Source organism: Bactrocera dorsalis, chromosome 1, assembly GCF_023373825.1.
Source record: "Bactrocera dorsalis isolate Fly_Bdor chromosome 1, ASM2337382v1, whole genome shotgun sequence".
In the NCBI taxonomy this organism is placed as follows: domain Eukaryota; kingdom Metazoa; phylum Arthropoda; class Insecta; order Diptera; family Tephritidae; genus Bactrocera; species Bactrocera dorsalis.
The window spans coordinates 46,197,428-46,219,936 of NC_064303.1; the positions used below are offsets into that span (position 1 = coordinate 46,197,428).

Consider the following 22,509-nt stretch of genomic DNA (forward strand, 5'->3'; position numbering starts at 1 on the left):
TCATAAGCACACTCACTTTTTTCATGGGTGGATTTCTATGAGCACAAATTCGGCAATATTTTCCCCCAAAAAGAAACGCTTTATTAACACAAGAAATGCTTTATGATCAATTTTGTTATAAACTAACACAAATTGCTTCACAAAAATGCTGCATCTCATTAAGTAATAGTTATAATCCAACTAATAGAAATCATATAACTAGATGATAGTAGTAGCATTATCTATGTATCAGCCACAGTGAAGAATGGATAGGTCCGCTAGTGAAAGTATAAATATGCAAATCAATGCGCGCACATATCATATCATAATTATTTTTACATGTTAATATGGATTAAAGAATTATGCTGAGAGCAAAACGCAAAAGCATACATACATACTCGTACATATGTATTTGCATACATTACACATACAAGCGATTTCGTTGTTGAAAGCAAAACAATGTTAACATTTCACAGCGTGAATTCCATGGTCGTGAGGTGAATTCCGTGGTTCTAATTTTTCAAATGTTCGATATGGAACTGCACCTTCTCTATGTCTTTACATTCTCTGGTTTGACAACGTTGAAATACCACTTCCTCAAGTGTTTTATTTAGTGTATACGTATGCATCCCACTGGACGCAACGCGAGGTGAAGGAGAACAGTTTTTTCAGGGAGCCAGTTTTAAACTGTTCAAATAGATGAGAGCAAATTTGGAATGAGGAAATATAACAAAGGTAATAATAAATACATTGTTTTTTTACGTAAATAATGTGTGAATTGTACCCACGCACTTACAAGTTAATTACCTTTTGTTTAAATCAAATTCAAGTATTGCGATTTCATATTGTTTTACAATTTAAAAAGTACAAATTTTATTTAATAATGAAAAACATTATTACAAAAAACGAAACGATTGACAATTAATTTTTTTTATAAAAAGGCAAAAAGGTTTAGCAGTTACTTTTGAAAAAAATACACTCCGATTATAGATCAATTCTTCACATGCGCACGGCTACGCCTTTCCTCGTCAAGTCGTCGTCTAGCATTGGCATTTTCTGGTTCGGAGTCTGTTGTTCGAAACTTCTTGCGAAAAACGGTTTCCGTGTTGCTCAAACCCCACATTAATATATGTATATCATTTTTTTTTAGGGCGGAGAGTCGAAGGCCACTGGGTTCTTGGGATGGGAGTGACGACCTTAGGCTGGAAGTATGTCCCGGCAATGCGAGGTCTGCTGAGGTCCTCATATCTTTGGTAGCACGTGGCAAAAGGTACTGTTATATGTACCTATTTTTGGAAACGTACGACTGTCTGTCCAGTCACGTGTATGAGCACCGACGAGTAAATCACAGCGACCCGGATAATCCGTTCGTTGCAGAGGACGGAACCCAAACTCAATGCATAGAGTCCCAGTGGCGGGTAATTAAACGTTTTTTTTTTAACAAAGATAAGTATAATAATAATAAAGATTTTTCAAATTTAATATATGAGTATATTTGGAGAAAGAATATAGCGAATAACCTTTATGATCCCTTTGTAAAACTAATAGATGCAATAAAACATACCTATAAGCCCTAAAACCTTTTTTTATTACAATGGAAGGGAAAACTTTAAAATACCGCCCCAGGATTTCGGATATGAACTGGGTATGGTCCGATAGAGGAGGTTATCTACATGAAAAGTATATATTGTTATAGCCGCAGGAAACCAACTGAAAATATCGAGCAGTACGTTGGTAAGATTCCGACGGTTATGTGTGGGTGTGGGTGTCTGATTTGGATCCGTCGGTGTATATTAATTTCCACTCCGGGTTGTACTTTACTACTGCGTCATTGAATAGGTGGATATATTGCTCTGCATTGGTGGTTGTTTTTTGAAATTCGAATAGCGTACTTATTACAGGCGATTTCAGCGTTAGCCAGTGCGGGTGAGTGTTAACTTTTAAAAGTTGCGGTGTCGAAGTCATATGAAACTGATTGATAATATTCAAGCATTTTATGATCGTAGATGGCTTGTTGGTTTTTGGATTTGTTTTCAGTAGATTAAACAAGATCGAATTTTTACATTACATGCATGAACTTTGGTATGAGCATCATTGTGTCAAATTTTGTTCTATGATGAATGTTTGGAAGACCTGCTTCGGTTAGTATTACTTTGGTTGGTGAGGTGGGGAATGCGCGAATACTTCTTCTTGCCGATAAGCTGTTTCAATGAGAGTGAGGTGCTTTTTTGCACAATGTCCATAAATTGCGAGTCCAAAATCTATTTTTGACAACATCGGTGCTTTTGTGATATTTACAAGTGTTGAGATGTGTATGTGACAGTGTTTTGATGAAAGAAAATAATGTTTAATCTATTGAGTAAGCTTAATCTAACATATTTACAATATTCCTTAAATGTTAGCTTTTTATCAAATAATATACCAAGTATTTTTAAGATATTAGTATGTGGGATTTGAATATTTTCAAGGGAAAGGTTAGGGAAGGTGCAATTTCTTTTTCTGCAGATGTGAAATTTTGAACTTTTGCTTGCAGAAACTTTGGTTCCTGTCGCTTTAGACCATTCCATTATGTCGGTCAGAATATTAGTAAAAATGATTTTGACTTCGTTCAAGTTTTTTAAAGCCGAGAATATTAATACATCATCAGCGTAGATAAGGTGGTCAACGTTGCGGTTTGAGGCTATTAAGTTACTGAGTTGATTAAAGGCTATAATAAATAACGTTGCAGAGAGAGGAGATCCTTGTGTTATGCCGTTATGAAGGGGGAAAATATTGGAGTTGAAGTTGCTAACACTTACCGAAAATTTACGAATTGAAAGAAATGTCTTTATAAAATAATACATTTTGTTGCCAATGTCCCATTTTTGTAGTTCTTGTAGAACTGTATGGGCTCCGATTCTATCAAAAGTTTTTTCAAAGTCTAGGCTGAGGACGGATAAATGGTTTTTCGCAGATATTGTGAAGAGGCGCAATGCTCTAAGTTAAATAGGGCGTCAATGACACCAAGACCACTTTGAAAAGCGAACTGATTGGGGCTTATTAAATTCTTTTGTTTGGCATACCACATTATTCTCTTTGAAATGATTTTTTCCAGAACTTTTGCCATACAAGGAATCAAAGAAATTGGTCTGAAGTCAGCGATTGAGGTATTTGATTTGTTAGGTTTGTGGATATCAATCTGACTTTTAAGGAGTGTGGGAGGTTTTTTAATAGGGGGTAAGCAATTTTGTCTGATCCAGGTGTTTTTCCGGACATTTTACTGATAGTAAAATCAAATTGGGAGATTCTATCAAGGTAGCTTCAACACACGGTGATCAGTTGTAGTAATTTTGTGAAATTACTTCATTTGAAAGAGTAATAAAATTAGAGTGAAAGATTGAACTTTTGGCATTAATTGACCATAATTTGGCAAAATTTTCAGCGATTTTTTGTGGATCATAAATAGGACCTAACGGTGATTGGATAAAGTCGATTTTGTTTTGATAGTATCCACCTGAAAGAGTTTTTATGTCATTTTTTTAGGGCTTGAAGTGGGTTTTATACTAGCTGTTAATTTTTCAAAAGTTTTCCTTTTTGCGGATTTAAGTTCTCTCCTGAAATTGGAATTTGCTTTTTTATATCTAATTAAATTTTCTGTTGTTCTATTTAAATGTAGTCCAAAGTGATTGCTTTGTGCTCCTTAGAGCAGTTAATAGCTTGGACCAATACGGGAGTTTAGTGGTAAATTTTCTTGTGTTTGTTTGAGGAATGGCTAAATGGGCAGCGGAGCGTATAATTGTTTTTATACTCAACGCTTCTGCATTTATATTCTTTGACGTTATTCTAGTGTTTGTAATTGTGTTAATCAGGGAACAGTATTTCAGTCAATCGGCTTTTTCTATAAGAAATTTTGATCGCGGTTTAATCGTATATTGCATCGGCGTAACGAAAGAAGTTATGAGCGGAAAATGGTCGCTATTGTGAAGATCTTCTAAAGTGAAAGAACATGAGTGAACGATTTGTGTGTAGAGAAGTGGGTTGGTGATGTATCGTTAAGAACTACGAGATTTCTTGCTAGTATAACGTCTTCTATTATTTGACCTCTTACGTTAAAGGAAGTGGATCCCCTTAGTGGACTCCAAGCATTGAAATCTCCAATGATTATAGTGGGTGGAGAAACTGCGGTTGTGATGTTTATAAGATCATTTTGATGCGGAGGGATATAACATGAGATTATAGAAAATTTGAAACCGATGTTAACTTCTATCGCAATGACGGAGATGTTTGATAATATTGGGATAATTTTATGTTTGATTTGTTTTTTAATAAATAAGGCAATGCTTTGTTTTGTGGTAAATTATGAAAATGACCGATGATGGGAGGTGAGTTTCCTGTAATGCAATGATTTCTGGTGAGAATTCATTTATGAGTAAATTTAATAGTATACTGTATAGTAGTATACTGTATCTGCCAGAATACCAAAAGGAGACTCCTGACTAACAGAGTCACTAAACTAATATCGGTATTCTGCGTGAGACGATTGTCTGATGTCTCTAATTGTCACAATCTTTGTTGAATATATAATATAAACTCTGGCAACACTCGTATGTTCGAATATTCTAAGTCAGTACTTTTCTATTTTATTGAATACCGAAACTCTGTCTATACAAATCAATTGCTAATAAACTGTCGTTGAATAAACGTCGTTGAACAAACATCGTCGGCTTTCAATTTATTTCGTCAACAGGTTATGGGCCCAGGCCAAACGCAGGCTGGGCAGTAACAACGCGGATAATTGTAAAACGTTACAAATAGTGCCGCGAAATAAATTAAGCAAACCGTGAACAGTTTTTTGCGAAAAATCGTAAGTGTAGTAATGACTGAAAAAATGAATTTCAACATCGAAAAACTAGACGCAAGCAATTATGACACTTGGTGTCTGCAAATGCGTAGTGTTCTTGTGCATCAAGATTTGTGGCCAGTGGTTTCCGAAGAGTTAAAGGAAACAGCGGAGAATAGGGCAGAATGGTTGGTAAAAAACAATAAAGCGATCGCAACTATAATGTTGTGTGTAAAAGCAACCAGCCTTAATCACATAAAAAAGTGTACAACAGCGCCACAAGTGTGGAGAGCGCTAAAAGATTTAAACAAATCAAGTGGTCCCGTACGAAAAGTCTCACTGTTTAAGAGGCTGATTGGTCTACGAATGTCTGAGGGCGAAGATGTGCGCGAGCATATGAATACATTTTCAAAAATTGTCGACGAGTTGGCAGAAGTAACCATCGAATTACAAGAAGAGCTATTGGTAATCATGCTGTTGGCAAGCTTACCTGGAAGTTACGAGAACTTTGTAGTAGCATTGGAAGCAAGGGATAATTTGCCAAAATTGGACGCGTTGAAAATAAAAGTAACGGAAGAAGGCGAGCGTCGCAGAGACAACTGTACAGACGCGAGCCATAACGGTTTCGAAAACACACAAGCATGCGCTGCACGCGCAAATTCAAAGAAATACAACGAAACCAAAACGCTTAGTAACAATCGCAGCGATGGAGAAAGAACGAGTGCGCAAACCGAACACAGTAGGAGCAAAGCGAAGCGCAACTTCAAATGCTTCAACTGCGGTAAGAAGGGGCATTATGCGGCACAGTGCAGAGAAGAGAAGGCAAAGGAGAAATCGTTAGCAATTTTTGCGGAGGCAAAGCGGCAGCAGCAGAATTCTAACGTTTGGTGTATCGACAGTGGCGCGACGTCGCATATGTGTACAGATGAACACTTATTTGTGCGAATGAACGAGCATAGCGAAAGAATAGAATTAGCAGGAAAATACTCCGTTGATGCCAAAGGCATTGGCGACGTTGTTGTAAAAACGTCTGGTTGGAATTTTAAACTGACGAAATGTTTGTATGTACCAGATTTGCAAATGAACTTTATATCAATACCAAAAATTGATGAGAAAGGGTTTAAAGCAACATTCGGAAATGGTTGTGCAGTAGTGCGAGATAAAGAAGACAATTCTATTATATTTAAAGCAAATAAAGAAAATAGTTTGTATGTAATACGAGACAAAATACAGTCGTGTAATTTAACTAGAGCCGAAAATACTGTAATGTGGCATAATAGATATGGGCATATTAATTTTCGAAGCCTAAGTGAACTTTCAAATAAAAACATTGTGAATGGAATAGATTCGATATCAAATGCAAACGATATTGTGTGTGTGTCATGCGTTAAGAGCAAAATATGTTCTCAACCGTTTGTAGCTTCAGAAAATCGTGCAAAAAACATTTTAGACTTGGTGCATTCGGATGTTTGTGGTCCGTTTAGTACGCAATCGCACGGTGGGTCACGATATTTTCTGACCTTTATAGACGATAAATCTAGGTCGGTGTTTGTATATTTTTTGAAAACAAAAGACCAAGTGTTTGAAAACTTTAAATTATTTAAAGCAATGGTCGAGCTACAAACCGGTAACAAAATAAAAACATTACGCACGGATAATGGCCGTGAATATGTTAATAATAATTTTGAAAGATTTTTGGGTGAATGTGGCATAAGGCACCAGCTCACAGTCCCATATACTCCACAGCAGAATGGTGTGGCAGAACGTGCCAACAGAACGCTGGTAGAGATGGCGCGTTGTATGCTGGTACATTCAGGGCTGAGTGAGAGTTACTGGGCAGAGGCAATAAATTGTGCAGTGTACATTCGAAATCGGTCGCCATCTAAAGCGCTGGATGGTGTTACTCCATACGAAATATGGGTTGAACGAAAGCCTGTGGTAAAGCATTTCAAAGTGTTTGGATGTCTTGCGATAGCCTTGAACAAATCGCAGCATAGCAAATTTCAGCAAAAAGGCGACGAGTACATCATGGTAGGGTACGACAGTGCATCGAAAGCATATCGCCTCTTTGATACAAAAACGCGAAAAGTAATTGTTAAACGCGATGTAAAATTCGACGAAACAATTTTGATGGGGAAAAATAAGGGTGAACATTTTTCGCCAATGGAGGTAGCACAGTTTACATTGGAAGGAGCTGATCCGATACAACATGTAGCAGAAGAAGAAGAGCAGTCCGATTATGAAGACGCTGTAGAGAGTAGCAGTTCAATCGATGATGAAATGCACGATTGTCCTGAACATCAGCAGATGCGGCGTGGTAGGCCACGGTTAATTAGAACTGGTTTACCTGGCAGACCAAGAAAACAACAAAGTGCAGTAAACTTAGCATATACTGAAAATGTTAAAGTACCAGTATCAGTTGAAGAAGCAATGAACAGCAAACAGGCGCATGAATAGTGGTGCGCTATGCAGGAGGAGTACAACGCTTTAGTTAACAACGATACATGGGAGAAAGCAGCGGTACCGAAGGGCCATAAAGTTATTGGCTGCAAGCGGGTATTTGCGGTAAAAACAAACGCAAATGGTGACATCGAGCGGTACAAGGCGAGGCTAGTAGCAAAAGGTTGCGGGCAAACGTATGGCGTTAACTACAACGAGATTTTCTCACCTGTCGTGAGATATGCAACTATAAGAATGGTGTTGGCTATAGCGGCCGAATACGAGTTACATGTTCATCAGCTTGACGTGTCGACGGCTTATTTGAATGGCAAGCTAGAAGATGACATTTATATGAAACAGCCAGAGATGTTTCATCAAGACAACGACTGCGTTTTGAAGCTGAAAAAATCATCATTGTACGGCCTTAAGCAGTCAGGCAGAGTTTGGAACTCAAGGCTTGATGAAGTTTTAAAGGAAATGGGGTTTTCTGCATGTAACAGCGAGCCGTGCTTGTATACTAAAAATCAAGGGCGCAAATTAAACATAATTGCAGTATACGTTGACGATCTGATGATTGCTTGTTCAGATCTTGGTGAGTTAAAGCAGATAAAACAACAAATAGTTCAAAGTGGGCAACCGCCGTGTAAACACGTCCCGTGACCTTTTCACGCGTTCTTTTCCTCTTTGCGATCGACTACGATAGTCTAGCTGTTTCATTTACCGCTGCTCCTTAAAGTTGTAGTTGTTAATTTATTAGTGTAAACATACAAAAAAAAAAAAACTCAGTGTAAACATAAAAATAAAAAATCCAGTGCCGTAGTTATCATTCGACACCATGAACGGGGCTGACCCCCCCGAAAGCAATAGGTTTCGGTTACTCGATCCCGATTTGCAACGTCCCAACAAACGACCAAAATTCAGTGACTTTGTACCACTTCCTGTGCCAAAACAAAATGACGACCATATCCCTCGGTTCCTTGTGGCAAGTGCCATCGGTCCAATTGCAGATGACAAAATCCGTCCATTATCATCATATAATGTCTTTCAAATCGAAAGGGGTTTAAAACACATTTGCGGCGATAACACCGTTGTAACGGAACTCAGATCCGGTGACCTCCTCCTAAAAGTCGAAAATGCGAAATCGGCCGAAAAGTACATTAAAGCAACTCACATAGGCATTATACCTGTAAAAATTACCTCTCACAAAGGTCTTAACACCACGCAAGGCAGAATATTTTCCAGAAACCTAATCAACCTCTCCGAAGAAGAATTAGTAGAAGGGCTAGGAAACCAAAAAGTGATCGAAGTCAAAAAAATCATGCGAAAAGAGGGTGACGTACTAATCTCTACCGGTGCTGCAATTGTGACATTCGACCTAATCCGTAGGCCAGAAATCCTTAAATTAGGATGGGAAAGGGTTCGTGTGCAAGAATTTATCCCAAATCCGATGCGGTGCAAATGCTGTCAAAGACTCGGTCATACCAAAAATAGATGTCGAAACATTGAGCTATGTAGCCAGTGTGCAACCTCTCCGCCACATAATCCATGCCCAAGAACATTCTGCATAAACTGCCAAATTGAAACCCATCCATCCAATGACCCTGGCTGTCCCACTTTCCTTAAATACAAGTCAGTAAATAAAATAAAAATAGAGCGCCGATGCACAATTAGAGATGCATGGAAAATTTTCAACAGCGACCCCAACACACATCAAATGCAACCCCCTCTAAAAAAAATAAGGGCGCCGTCCTTCGCACAAATTGTAAAAAACACCAGCAGTATAACGACCGAACCAACAACTGTAAACACAGCACACGACTTGCAAACAACTCCAGCAAACAAACCCCATGTAAAAACTACAAACAATAACCCACAAGCAAATAACGGAGCATCCAAGAAAACATGTCATACTAAATCAATCACACAAACAACTTCAACTATATCCAAACCTCAGCAGAAATACAGCACATCAACATCCCCAGTAAGACAACAAACAGCAATCAACGTCAGCACACCAGAAATAGCAACTACAAGTAGAAATGCAGAAAAAAATTACAGCCCACCCACCCCTACATACCCCAGCCCAATTATCAGTGATACCGAGATGTCACCTTTCAGCCAATTACACGCAAAATTCCCCGATCTTAACGTCCTCATAACACCAAATACATATAAAACAACATTACCGTCACACAAGTCAACCAACATAGATAAGTCGTAAATATAGATATCCTTATACTAACCCCTTAATTCATATACTAACACACATATTATATAACAAATGTTATCATTATTACAGTGGAACATAAACGGGTATCACAATAACTACATTGAACTTGAAATCCTAATAAAGATGTATAAACCCTCCATTATACTCCTAAACGAAACTCACCTTGCCCACAATTCCTCTGCCCCCACCCCCAAATCCTACGTAGGGCACTTCCACAACCTACCTCACATAATCTCAAACAAACAAGGAATAGCTATTCTGGTTAAGAGAAACCTTCCCCACCAGCCCCTTCCTACCCAATCCAATATATCCTCACTATCCATAGAACTTCAAACCCCCATCAGGATCACCATAACTTGCGCCTACTCCCCGCCAAGTCAATTAATAACAACAGCTGACTTTTACAATCTTTTCCCCTCCCTTCCCCAACCCTTCATCCTTGCAGGCGACTTTAACGCTTGGAGTCCGCTCTGGGGATCTGCCTCCTATAATCAGAGAGGACATTGTATAGAAAATGCCATCCTCACCTCCAACTGCATCGTACTAAACGACGGCTCCCCCACCCACTTCTCTACCCACTCAACCTTTACCCATATTGACCTTACGCTTTCCTCTCCCTCCCTTTCCAACAACTCATCATGGCACCTTATAGATGACCTTCACGGCAGCGATCACTTCCCGATCCTCATCAAAATTCTCACATCCCGACCCACCATTCCCTTCTCTCCCAGGATCAAATTTAAAACAGATAGAGCGGATTGGAACAAATTCGAAAGCGCATGCGAGTTTTATTCCAAATCCTTCCCAACATCCTCCAACATCAATCAAGAAACCTCCAATATCCATAAAGCAATCCGCTGTGCATCCAACGTCTCTATCCCTCTTTCCTCAACCAAACCAGTAAAGCCAGCCCCCCTATGGTGGAACAACGAAATTGCGGCCCTTAGGCAAGCCAAACAACAAGCCTGGCACAACTTCAAACGCAACCGGTCCACCACAACTCTCATTCAATTCAAAAAGCTGAACGCGCAATTTCGCCGGAAAATCAAAGATGCTAAGCTCGACTGTTTTCAAAAATTCACTAGCAGCATCAGTGCGTCATCCGACCCTAAAAAAATCTGGGCTGACATAAAAACACTCACCGGTTTACCCTCTAATCCCCAAATCTACTCCCTTAACACCTCTCATGGCAATCTTCTATATCCCCAGGATATAGCTCAAGAATTCGCCAGTCACTTCTCCAACGCCTCGTCAGACCAAACCTTCCCCCCCGAATTTACCGCCTCTAAACGCTCACAAATCCTCCAACACCGTATCACACCAACCACTCTCTCTCATTCAGCCAAACTTTTAGAAGCCGACATATCTCTTTACGAACTCCAACTCGCCCTGTCCGCAGTAAAAGGCCAGACACCCGGCATCGACAAAATATCTTATCCCATAATTAAGCATCTCCCCAGATTACTCCTTCACCGTCTCATTAAGCATTACAACAATATCCTCAACACAGGTCACTACCCACACGCGTGGAAAACCAGCGCTATAATACCCCTCTTAAAACCTGGCAAATCCCCTTGCGAAGTTAACAGCTATCGACCAATTTCCCTTCTTCCCTGTCTAGGTAAACTAATGGAGAAGATAATTGCTACCAGACTAACCTGGTACGCCCACTCAAACCAACTTATCCACCACAACCAAGTAGCCTTCAAGAAGGGACAAGGCACCACAGATGCCCTACTACACCTTGATCATTTCATCTCAAACGCGCTCTCCAGCAAAAACCATGTTTCCCTCCTTTCCCTCGACTTTCAAAAAGCATTTGATCGGATTGGAACTCCGGTAGTACTAAGACAACTCGACAAATGGAAGATCGGCCCCAAAATGTACAATTTTATAAAATCATTTCTCTCAAACCGAAAACTAAGTGTACTTATATCCAACACCCGCTCTTCCATTTTTCCACTCGATAATGGCACCCCGCAGGGCTCCCCCTTATCAGTCATCTTGTTCATTATAGCCTTCAATGAAATTAGCGACATCTTTAACAAGTTCCCAAACATCGAACACCAAATATACGCAGACGACGTTTTGTTGTTTTCCAAATCCAATGATCAAACAGAAGTCATGAGGACCTTTTCCAAAATCCTACGCCTATTATCCACATGGTCCCTCTCCTCAGGCCCCTCAATTTGTCCCAATAAAACCAAAATGCTCCATATATGCAAAAAACGATCCTGCAATTCTCCTTCATTTACCTTCAATTGTGTAAATATTGTATGTACAGATAATCTTAAGTTTCTCGGTATTGTATTCGATCCCAAATATTCCTTTCAACAGCACTGTAAATATGTTAAGGATAGACTTTATGTTAAGCTAAACATTATTAAGTATTTATCAAGCAAACGCTCGCTAATTAGTTCGGCTCTGTTGATTAACGTGACAAACGCTCTCATCTTATCAACCATCAACTACGGCTTAGAAATCTATGGATTACACGCTAAACAAAATTTAAAGATGATCGCTGCTCCCTACCACGCCGCAGTGCGAAGATCCATACGCGCATTTCCAACGTCACCCATAAAAAACATTCTGGCCGAATCGGGTTTGCCGGCTCTTCACGACAACATGGAAGACAAAATATTCAGGCTCTATTCAAAGCTCACTCTGAGCCCCAATCCTCTTATCCACAAAGACTTCCAATCTGCCGCCTCACGGGTATCCACTCCTAAACAACCCTCTTCAATACACACCTGCTTCTTACTCGCGAATCAGGTTGAACTGCCGATCAAGCTGCACATTCCGCGGTACACTCATCACCCCCCCTGGGCGGCCAGCAAAACATCCTTCATTAATGACCTAGCCTCCTTGCGGAAAGATAGCACACCAAACACCGTTTATAAAGCCAAGTTTTCCGAAACAATCGCACATTATAAATCCAACGGCTGGCAATTGATTTTCACGGATGGATCGAAGGCCTCACACACCTCCTATGCTGTGGTAAAGGAAAATCGAGAAGTTGTCGCGTACGGCCTCCTTTTTTCATTCTGCTCTATTTTCACCGCCGAAGCAACCGCTATATTCCACGCTGTTCAATACTCTGCCAAAAACAAGGGTAAACATATAATATGCACCGATAGTATGTCATGTTTCCAAGCTATACAAAACCACAACAAATCAGGCAGTATCATCAAAAATATAAAAAACATACTTATTTCCCTTCCGCGCAAGATCAAAATCATGTGGATACCTGGACACTCCGGCATAAAGGGCAACACACTTGCAGATACCATCGCCAAAGATATTTCCATCACACCAACAATCACATCCGAAGTCATTCTACCTAGCGACATATACCGTCTAATTCATAGTCAGAGGCAAACTAAGTTATTACGTGAATGGGCGGATTATAATCACCATTATTCGGACATTAACCCCAACCGAACAAAACCCGTATACACAACATCGATACCTACCAACCACATCACCCCCTACACACGTCTCCGAATTGGGCACACCATAATTACCAACGCGCACTTATTACATGGCATTAGATCCAACACCTGCCCCTTCTGTCAAGCAACAGTCAGCGTGCAACACCTACTGGCATCCTGCCCAGAACTTGCCTCTCAAAGACTTCATCATTTCGACAACAAGGACCCTCTCCTATTGTTAATGGACGCCACAGAAGAAAATATCAGCAAAATTTACAAATTTCTAAAGGACACAGACCTACTCCGTCGTATCTGACCCAACCAGCCGGCCGAAAGCCTCTGCTGCTAGCGCTGCGTTTGCCGTAGTTTACACAATAATTAATTATTATGTAAGCTTTGTAAAATAAAAATAAAAAATAAAATAAAAAAACAACAAATTTCTAGTATTTTTCAGATTGTTGACAAGGGTCCCATTAACAAATTCTTGGGTATGGAGATCGAGCGAGTTGGTTCAGTTGGGGCGATATCAATTTGCCAAAAACAACAAGTGCAACAACTATTGCATAAATATGACATGGATGTGTGTCGTCCAGTATATACACCACTTGAACCAAGCTTTCAAGTCAATTGTAATGAAAGCAACTGTCGAAAGGTCAACGCAGCTGAGTATCAGAGTCTAATAGGCTCACTAATGTTTATCGCGGTGAACACAAGACCCGACATATTGCACTCGGTGTGCAAATTAGCGCAGCGAAACTCCGATCCACATTGTGAGCATCTTGCAGCGGCAAAGCATGTTTTGCGATACCTGAAAGCGACTATAAATTTGAAGTTGCACTACAGAAAAACTGGCGAGTGGATGAAGGGTTACGTAGATGCCGATTGGGGTGGTGACGCAACAGACCGCAAGTCATATACAGGCTATGCATTTTTCTTTGGTGGCAGCGTTTTTAGTTGGGAGTCTAGAAAGCAACCAACAGTGGCTTTGAGCAGCACGGAAGCCGAGTATATGGCGCTCTCGGCAGCAGCGAAAGAATCTGTTTATTTAAATAAGTTGTGGACAGAAATGAAAATGTACGATAAGGGTGGTTCGATCGTGATCAACGGTGACAATTTGAGCGCGATGAGCTTAGTAAAAAATCCCGTTTATCATGCTCGTAGTAAGCACATAGACATTAAATTTCATCATATAAGAGATGTTTACAATAATAATGAAATTGAATTAAAGTATTGTCCAAGTAGTGCTATGGTAGCTGATGTATTAACGAAAAAAATTAAAAAGGGTTAATCATTGTAAATTTACAGAGATCTTGGGGCTAAAATAGTAATAATAAAGAAATATTTGTGTAAATATGTAAAACATACAATTGTTGAGGAGGAGTGTTGAATATATAATATAAACTCTGGCAACACTCGTATGTTCGAATATTCTAAGTCAGTACTTTTCTATTTTATTGAATACCGAAACTCTGTCTATACAAATCAATTGCTAATAAACTGTCGTTGAATAAACATCGTTGAACAAACATCGTCGGCTTTCAATTTATTTCGTCAACAATCTTAATTTAGTGACTCTATGAGTCAGGAGTCTCATTTTGGTATTCTGGCAGACACAGTATACTACTATGCAGTATACTACTATACTGTATCTGCCAGAATACCAAAATGAGACTCCTGACTAACAGAGTCACTAAATTACTATTGTGACAATTAGAGACATGAGACAATCGTCTCAAGCAGAATACCGATATAAGATTGTGACAATTAGAGACATGAGACAATCGACTCAAGCAGAATACCGATATAAGTCTGGGTAATTGTTGAATAGACCTTTCATATTCCACTGAAGAATTCTCATGATCTATTCTGTGGTGGGATTATTGAACGGAGCGACGGGTGTATTACTGAGTTGGCTGATCAAGTTGGAGATGAGTGAGGTTGTTGTAAAGTAATCAAAGGGAGTTGTGGATGACTCATCGACTACACTTGTTGTTGGGAGAGTGTACGTTGAATTTGAGGCGTTTACTATGGTTGTTTTATTTTCAATATTTGTCTTATTTGTTTTAGAGTTAGAATTTGTTGAGTTTACTGTGGTGGTTTTATTTTCGTTGCTTCGTTGTTAGTGTATTATTTTAGAGTTAGATGGTGAAGCTGAAATAGGGGTAGAAGAAAAGATTTGCGCTCCTCTTTGGGTATTTTGTTTGTTATTAGAGAGATCTACAAGGTCTGTCGCTGTTTTGGTGGCGCCACATATTGGTGGGTATATGAAATAAAAAGTTTGATCTGTTGTTGACATTTCGTAAAAATTGTAAGACAATTGGATAACTACAATCGATGTTATCGATCAAAAAGTGACAGCAGCTTTTGGTCATCGCTCGTAAAATGCATATAAATGCATATAAACACAATGCTGATTTGTTTTTAAGATTCCGAGGGTATTGTACACCGAGAGTTCGTCCCACCTGGCCAAACGATTAATGCTGTGTTTAACCTTGGTGTTATGAATCGTCTTTTGTCACGCATTCGTCGTGCTCGTCCACAATACCGTGAGGCAGGGTCCTGACGCCTGTTGCACGATAATGCGCCGTGTCATCGGTCGACGCTTGTCACTGATTTTTTGACAAAAAAAAGTCCATATTAACCATTAATCACTCACCCTACTCACCTGATCTGGCACCATGTTATATTTACCTATTTGAAAAACTTAATTTGCCCATAAAAGGACATTTCAGCTATCCAAAAGGCGACGACAGATATTCTGAAGAGCATTCCGAAAAATTACCTTAAACACTCATTTGAAATGCTAATTGACCGGGCTAAACGCTGTATCGAAGCAAAAGGAAACTACTTTGAATAAAAAAATATAACTTTTGAAAAAAATTAATTTTTTGTTGTTTTTTTTTAACAGTCTTGTTTCTTTTGCGACAGACCTTGTATGTGCGATTGGGCAGAAAGGGAAAACTTTGATGCGCAATTTCTCGGTTTTTCATTTTTACGATTTTACTGTATTGGCTAGCAAGATAGAAAAAAAACTAAACGTCGGATCGAATTGGGGCAAAACTTATTATCTTTGGCATTAAATTAAAGGGTGATTTTTTAAGAGCTTGATAACTTTTAAAAAAAAAAAAAACGCATAAAATTTGCAAAATCTCATCGGTTCTTTATTTGAAACGTTAGATTGGTTCATGACATTTACTTTTTGAAGATAATTTCATTTAAATGTTGACCGCGGCTGCGTCTTAGGTGGTCCATTCGGAAAGTCCAATTTTGGGCAACTTTTTCGAGCATTTCGGCCGGAATAGCCCGAATTTCTTCGGAAATGTTGTCTTCCAAAGCTGGAATAGTTGCTGGCTTATTTCTGTAGACTTTAGACTTGACGTAGCCCCACAAAAAATAGTCTAAAGGCGTTAAATCGCATGATCTTGGTGGCCAACTTACGGGTCCATTTCTTGAGATGAATTGTTGTCCGAAGTTTTCCCTCAAAATGGCCATAGAATCGCGAGCTGTGTGGCATGTAGCGCCATCTTGTTGAAACCACATGTCAACCAAGTTCAGTTCTTCCATTTTTGGCAACAAAAAGTTTGTTAGCATCGAACGATAGCGATCGCCATTCACCGTAACGTTGCGTCCAACAGCATCTTTGAAAAAATACGGTCCAATGATTCCACCAGCGTACACACCACACCAAACAGTGCATTTTTCGGGATGCATGGGCAGTTCTTGAACGGCTTCTGGTTGCTCTTCACCCCAAATGCGGCAATTTTGCTTATTTACGTAGCCATTCAACCAGAAATGAGCCTCATCGCTGAACAAAATTTGTCGATAAAAAAATTTCGAACCGAACACTGATTTTGGTAATAAAATTCAATGATTTGCAAGCGTTGCTCGTTAGTAAGTCTATTCATGATGAAATGTCAAAGCATACTGAGCATCTTTCTCTTTGACACCATGTCTGAAATCCCACGTGATCTGTCAAATACTAATGCATGAAAATCCTAACCTCAAAAAAATCACCCGTTATCTTCTATTTAAACTAAATAAAACTAAGAAAAGTCATGTTTGAACATATTTTTTAACAAAATAAAATGGAAAATTTTTGGCAAAAGCCCATTTTTTTTTTTTAAGTTTAAAAAAATTGTAGAATTTTGCAATTTTTTTTAATTTAACTAGAAGATATGTTATTAGAAAATATGAATCTATTTAAATTTTTTGTTTCAGATAGAAATTGCGACCAACATCCTGCCCGCCGTCCGGCAAATGCACTTGCCGAGATGCATGGGGTAATTGGGCACAATTCAGATTTCTTTGGCGCCGCGATCTGAAGGTACCGTTGGAAAGAGGAAGTCTTCCTGATTAAAAAAGGGTTATAGGGTCCGCAAACGCTTAGTTTACGAGATATTCGACTTCAAAGTTCAAAAATTGCCAAAATTCGAACATTTCAACAAGCTATTTCCCCATATTAAACACACTTTTCGCACATTTTTTGCTTCAAATTAATTAAATTAAACTATAAACATTTAAATACATCTACATTTTTCACTTTTTGTAGGTTTTTTACCTAAGAAATCGTTATTTTAAAAATTACTTTTTACACTCGTAGTGCGCATCATTTATGTGCTAACAATTATGAGGAAATGGAGCGCTGTCATATGATAATAAGCAAATATGAGCAATTCGCTGAATTTCTCTATTTTGATATACATAATTCCTCTTTCTTTATTTAGCAATCTTAGTTCTAATAAAAACATATTTCAAATTAAAATGAGTATAAAAAATCTTTCCATGCATATGGATTTTCATTCAAATTTAATAAACAATTAGGTAACATATAATAATATTACGTATTAAAATAATAAAATGCTTAGGTTACCCCGGGTATTGGCTCAATCAGGATTATCTTTTTAAAGGAGTACTACGCGAAAGTACTTCAGTCACCCTGGGTATGGGCTCGACCAGGGTAATTTTTTTTTCAAAACGCGGCCGAAGGCCGCCAACGCAGGAGTATTCCACGAAAGTACTTCGGTCACCCCGGGTATTCGCTCGACCAGGGTTACTTTTTAAGAGAGCGGCCGAAGGCCGCCAACGCAGAAAGGAGTTATACGCGAAAGTACTTCGATCACCCCGGGTATTCGCTCGACCAGGGTTATTCTTTTAGAGCGCGGCCGAAGGCCGCCAAGGCAGAAAGGAGTACTACGCGAAAGTACTTCAGTCACCCCGATATGATATAAATTTTACAATGTTATCATAGATTTTTATTTATTTGTCTTTATTGAACATAAATCGCATATTATACATATGTACATATTATGTACATGGAAAAAGTTTTCACAACTCAATATTATAACTTGAGAAATGTTGGAAAGTATTTTTTATTATAATTAATATAGAAAAAAAATCACGCAAAAAAAAAAAGATATCGTTAAGAATCCTACAAATTTGGTGTTTTAAATGTGGCAACGCTCGTTTTCCTCATAATTGTAAATCTAACCTTTGCAGCGATGAGTGTGATAAGTGATTTTTAAATTAATAAATTTAAGTAAAATATTACGAAATAAAAGTGAAATGTGAACTTATTTCAATGTTTAAAGTGTATATTTAAATATACCAAGTGAAAAATGTAAAAAAAAATTAGTGAAACAGAGAAATACCATGTGTTTTTAGTGCAAATTTTTGAATCTTTAATCGTGTATATTTGAAAAATATAAATTATTTTAATATTATTTTTGGATATTCCTCCTCTGGAGAAGCTCCCCTATCCGCACATACCCCATTTATACGGAAATTCGGTTTTTTTACCCCTCCGCTAAAGTAATCGGGGCAATATTACGATTCTTGAGGCGCCGCGATTTGATGGTACGGATGGATAGAAGAGGTCCTCAGGATTAGTTTTCGAGATATTTCATTTTAAAGTTCAAACATTTTTTAAAACAATGCTCGTTATTTCACTATGTTTGACCCACTTTTCACACATTTTTATATTTAATTACATATTATATATTTAATTACACTGTAGACATTCGTATATATTAAAAATTTATATAATTGTATATTTTTTAAGAAAATAAATATACTTTAAAACAATTTTGCACATTCGAAGTTTCAAGCGATTTGTGTGTTTACATTTATGACAAATAGCAGTGTTGCCATACTTTGTGTCCTGAATATATAATCAAAAATTTGTTTTATATATTTATATGATACATATATTTATATATACATATAAGGTGTTCGATCGATGAGGGTTATTTTTTTTGAAGCGTGGCCGAAGGCCGCCAGTGCAGAAAGTAGTTCGACAGAAAAATTTTTATTAGTTTTTTTAAGAAATATGTGGCAACACTGGTATTTGTCAGAACATGTAAAGAAAAACAAAACAAAACAAAATAAGAGTGAATTGCATGTAAAATTGTGGAACTATGAAGTGAAATATCTCGAAAACCATGCGTCTGAGGACGGTATATGTGTATAAATTTTTTAATCCTGAGGACCTCCTCTATCCATCGGTACCTTCAAATCGCGGCGCCCCAAGAATAGTAATCGTGCCGTAATCGGAATCGTGCCGGCAATTGCTTCCCAAAAGCAGAATATAAAAGATTTTGTACTCAAACAAAATTTCCAGCATATTTGTATGGCTCATAATGAATTTTAACACAAACTTTAATTTTTATGGTTGCATTATAAAATTAGAATATCATAGAAGAAATTTTCGTTTTCTGGCGAATCGATTTTTTTGACTTATGCCGGTCTTGCAGCAAATGAGCGATATGTAAAATTTTCAAAAAAGCCGGTTACCGGAGCCGAGTCGCATGAAAGAAGCCATTCATATCATTGACCAACAGGCTAAAACGAGTTGCATTTGTTAACGAGCACATTAATAAGCCGCGTGAGTCCTGGAAACGCGTTATTTTTTCAGATGAAAGCAAGTTTTGTATATTTGGAATAAAAAGACGAAAGCTTATTTGTAGAAAACCCGAAACTGCACTCAATAAAGAAAATCTCGCGGCGACCGTGAAACACGGTGGTGGTGGCATGATGGTGTGGGGGTGTACGTCCAGTAAAAGTGGGGGTAATATTCAGTTTATTGAGTCAACAATGGATAAAAGAGTTTATTTGGACATTCTTAAGGCGAATTTAAAGCAAAGCACAGTTAAATTGGGATTGGAAGACAGGTATTTGTTTCAACAAGACAATAACCCCAAGCATACTGCAGAAATTGTTAAGCTCTGGCTCCGCTACAATGTGCCCAAACAACTACATACGCCCCCTCAATCACCAGATCTCAACCCCATTGAGCACGTATGGGATTTATTAGAGCGTCGAATCCGCCAACACCACTTTATTCGAAGGAAATGCTAAAAAATGTTATCCTTGAGGAATGGAGCAAAATCACATCAGAGGAGACATCAAATCTCGTAAATTCAATGCCAAAACGACTAAGAGAGCTCCTACAACGCAAAGGGTATCCAACTAGTTACTAGAAACTGTCATTTTCTAATAAAATACATTTTTGTAATTTTTTTATTTTTTTGTACACAAACTTTTTCTAAAGTGAATTATGTCTATTTTTGATTTCATTCTTGTTTTTAACTCTAATTTATATCCAACAGTATTAAAATGTTCTGTATACAAAAACTGAATACCAACATGTTAAACAAAAAGGAAAATTTGTTCGATTTTTTTGTTATTTCTGGAAGTTTTTTAATAATTAGGTAGCATATGAGTCTTGTAAGCAAACTTTTTCTGACTAGTGTATAAACCCCAGAAATTTCGTTTCGATCAAGTAACTCTTTCCCTCCTAAAGACATCGTAAAAAAAAATTAATTTTTTGAATTTTAAATGCAAATATCTCAAAAATCATAAGTCAGTTGCAACTATATATATATATATTCTTGATCTGGAGCACCTCCTCTATCCTCACATTCCCATTTTAACCCCGAAATCAGAGGATACTATTCTAAATCGCAGCCATATTAACTATTTAAAGGGAAATTCAATTAAGCACTAGTGATACAAACAGTGACCGGGTTCGAAATATCGATACTCTCGATATTCGAGACTAAACAAGAATTTATAAAAATGAGAGATATATAATAGAAAAAATATTATTAATTGGAAAAATAAAAAGAAATTAAAATATCGATATTCTCAATATTCGAGTCTGAAAGAAAATTGGTAAACATGAGAAATACATAATAGAAAAATAATAATAATTGGAAAAATAAAAATAAATTAAAATATCAATACTCTCAATACACGAGACTGATCGAGAATTAGTAAAAATGAGAAATACACAATAGGAAAATTTATAATTCATTATTATTGCAGAAAGAAGAAGAATTTGGACACAGAAGAATTTTGAACAGCGGGGTTTTGGACCGACCAGGGATATTTTTTTTGCAACGTACGAGAACGCCAAGGATTTTAGACCTATAAGCCTTACCTCATTTATGCTGAAGGTACTAGAAAGGCTAAGATATACACGTAAAAACAATAATGGCGGAGAAGTTATCGAAGTCCCAACATGCGTACATAAAGGGCCGATCAACCGAAACCGCCCTTCACGAGGTGATAAGTGTGATTGAAAAATCACTGCACCACAAACAATACACCATGGCTGCCTTTCTAGACATAGAGGGCGCTTTCAATAACATAGAAGTAAATACGATAATTAATTCTCTGGCGCATGGGGGCATAGATGACACTGTGTGCAGATGGATACTATCGATGCTTGAGAATAGGATGATTATAGCTTCAAACGGCGCTGCAACACAAACAAGTTATGGGAGTAGAGGGACGCCTCAAGGGGGGGTCCTCTCTCCGCTTCTATGGGTTGTAGCGCTGAACGAAATACTCCTCCAATTAAACGGTGGAGGAGTGAAAGCAGTAGCGTATGCAGACGATATAGTGTTGTTGGTATCAGGTATGTTTCCTTCAACAGTCAGCGAGATTATGGAAAGAGCACTTCGTAGGTTAAACCTATGGGCTAAAAGCAATGGTCTAGGAGTTAACCCGAACAAAACAGAACTGATGCTATTCACTAGCAGAACCAAAATACATCAGTTTCAACTTCCGGTACTAAACGGCACAACACTCACTCTATCCCCAACAGCTAGGTATTTGGGGGTGGAGATTAACGCCAAACTGTCCTGGAAAATAAATATAGAAAAAAGAATAAACAAAGCATACATGGCCTACTATACTTGTAAGAAAATTGTCAACAAGAATTGGGGCCTCAAACCAAGTATAATCATGTGGATGTGTAGCTCTGGTATGGTAGCCAGCGCTAAACAAATAATACAACATTAGAAAATTAAATGGAATACAAAGAGAAGTATGCGCGGGTGTTACTGGTGCAATCAGGTCATGTCCGACTGATGCGCTCAATCTACCCATGGACATTTTTATTCACAAAACAGCTGCTATTGCGGCGATAAGAATAAAATAATTGGGTGGTTGGAATCAGCAGAACTACGAACATAGTGTAATCCTAAACAAGTTCACCATTAATAAATCAGACTACGTTCTCCCAAAGCTGGATTTCAATAGACACTTCCAGGTGAGGATACCATCTAGACGAGAATGGAGAAGAGGTTCAATTGCAGAGGAGGGTACCA

At 38.1% G+C, this 22,509-nt stretch overlaps 1 protein-coding gene across 1 annotated transcript in view; it reads right to left on the bottom strand.

The window, feature by feature from the left end:
- The window catches only part of LOC105226394 (sphingolipid delta(4)-desaturase DES1), a 56,744-nt gene that overhangs the window by 30,532 nt on the left and 3,703 nt on the right, over positions 1-22,509 (bottom strand). The gene's annotated exons all lie outside the window — the stretch shown is intronic.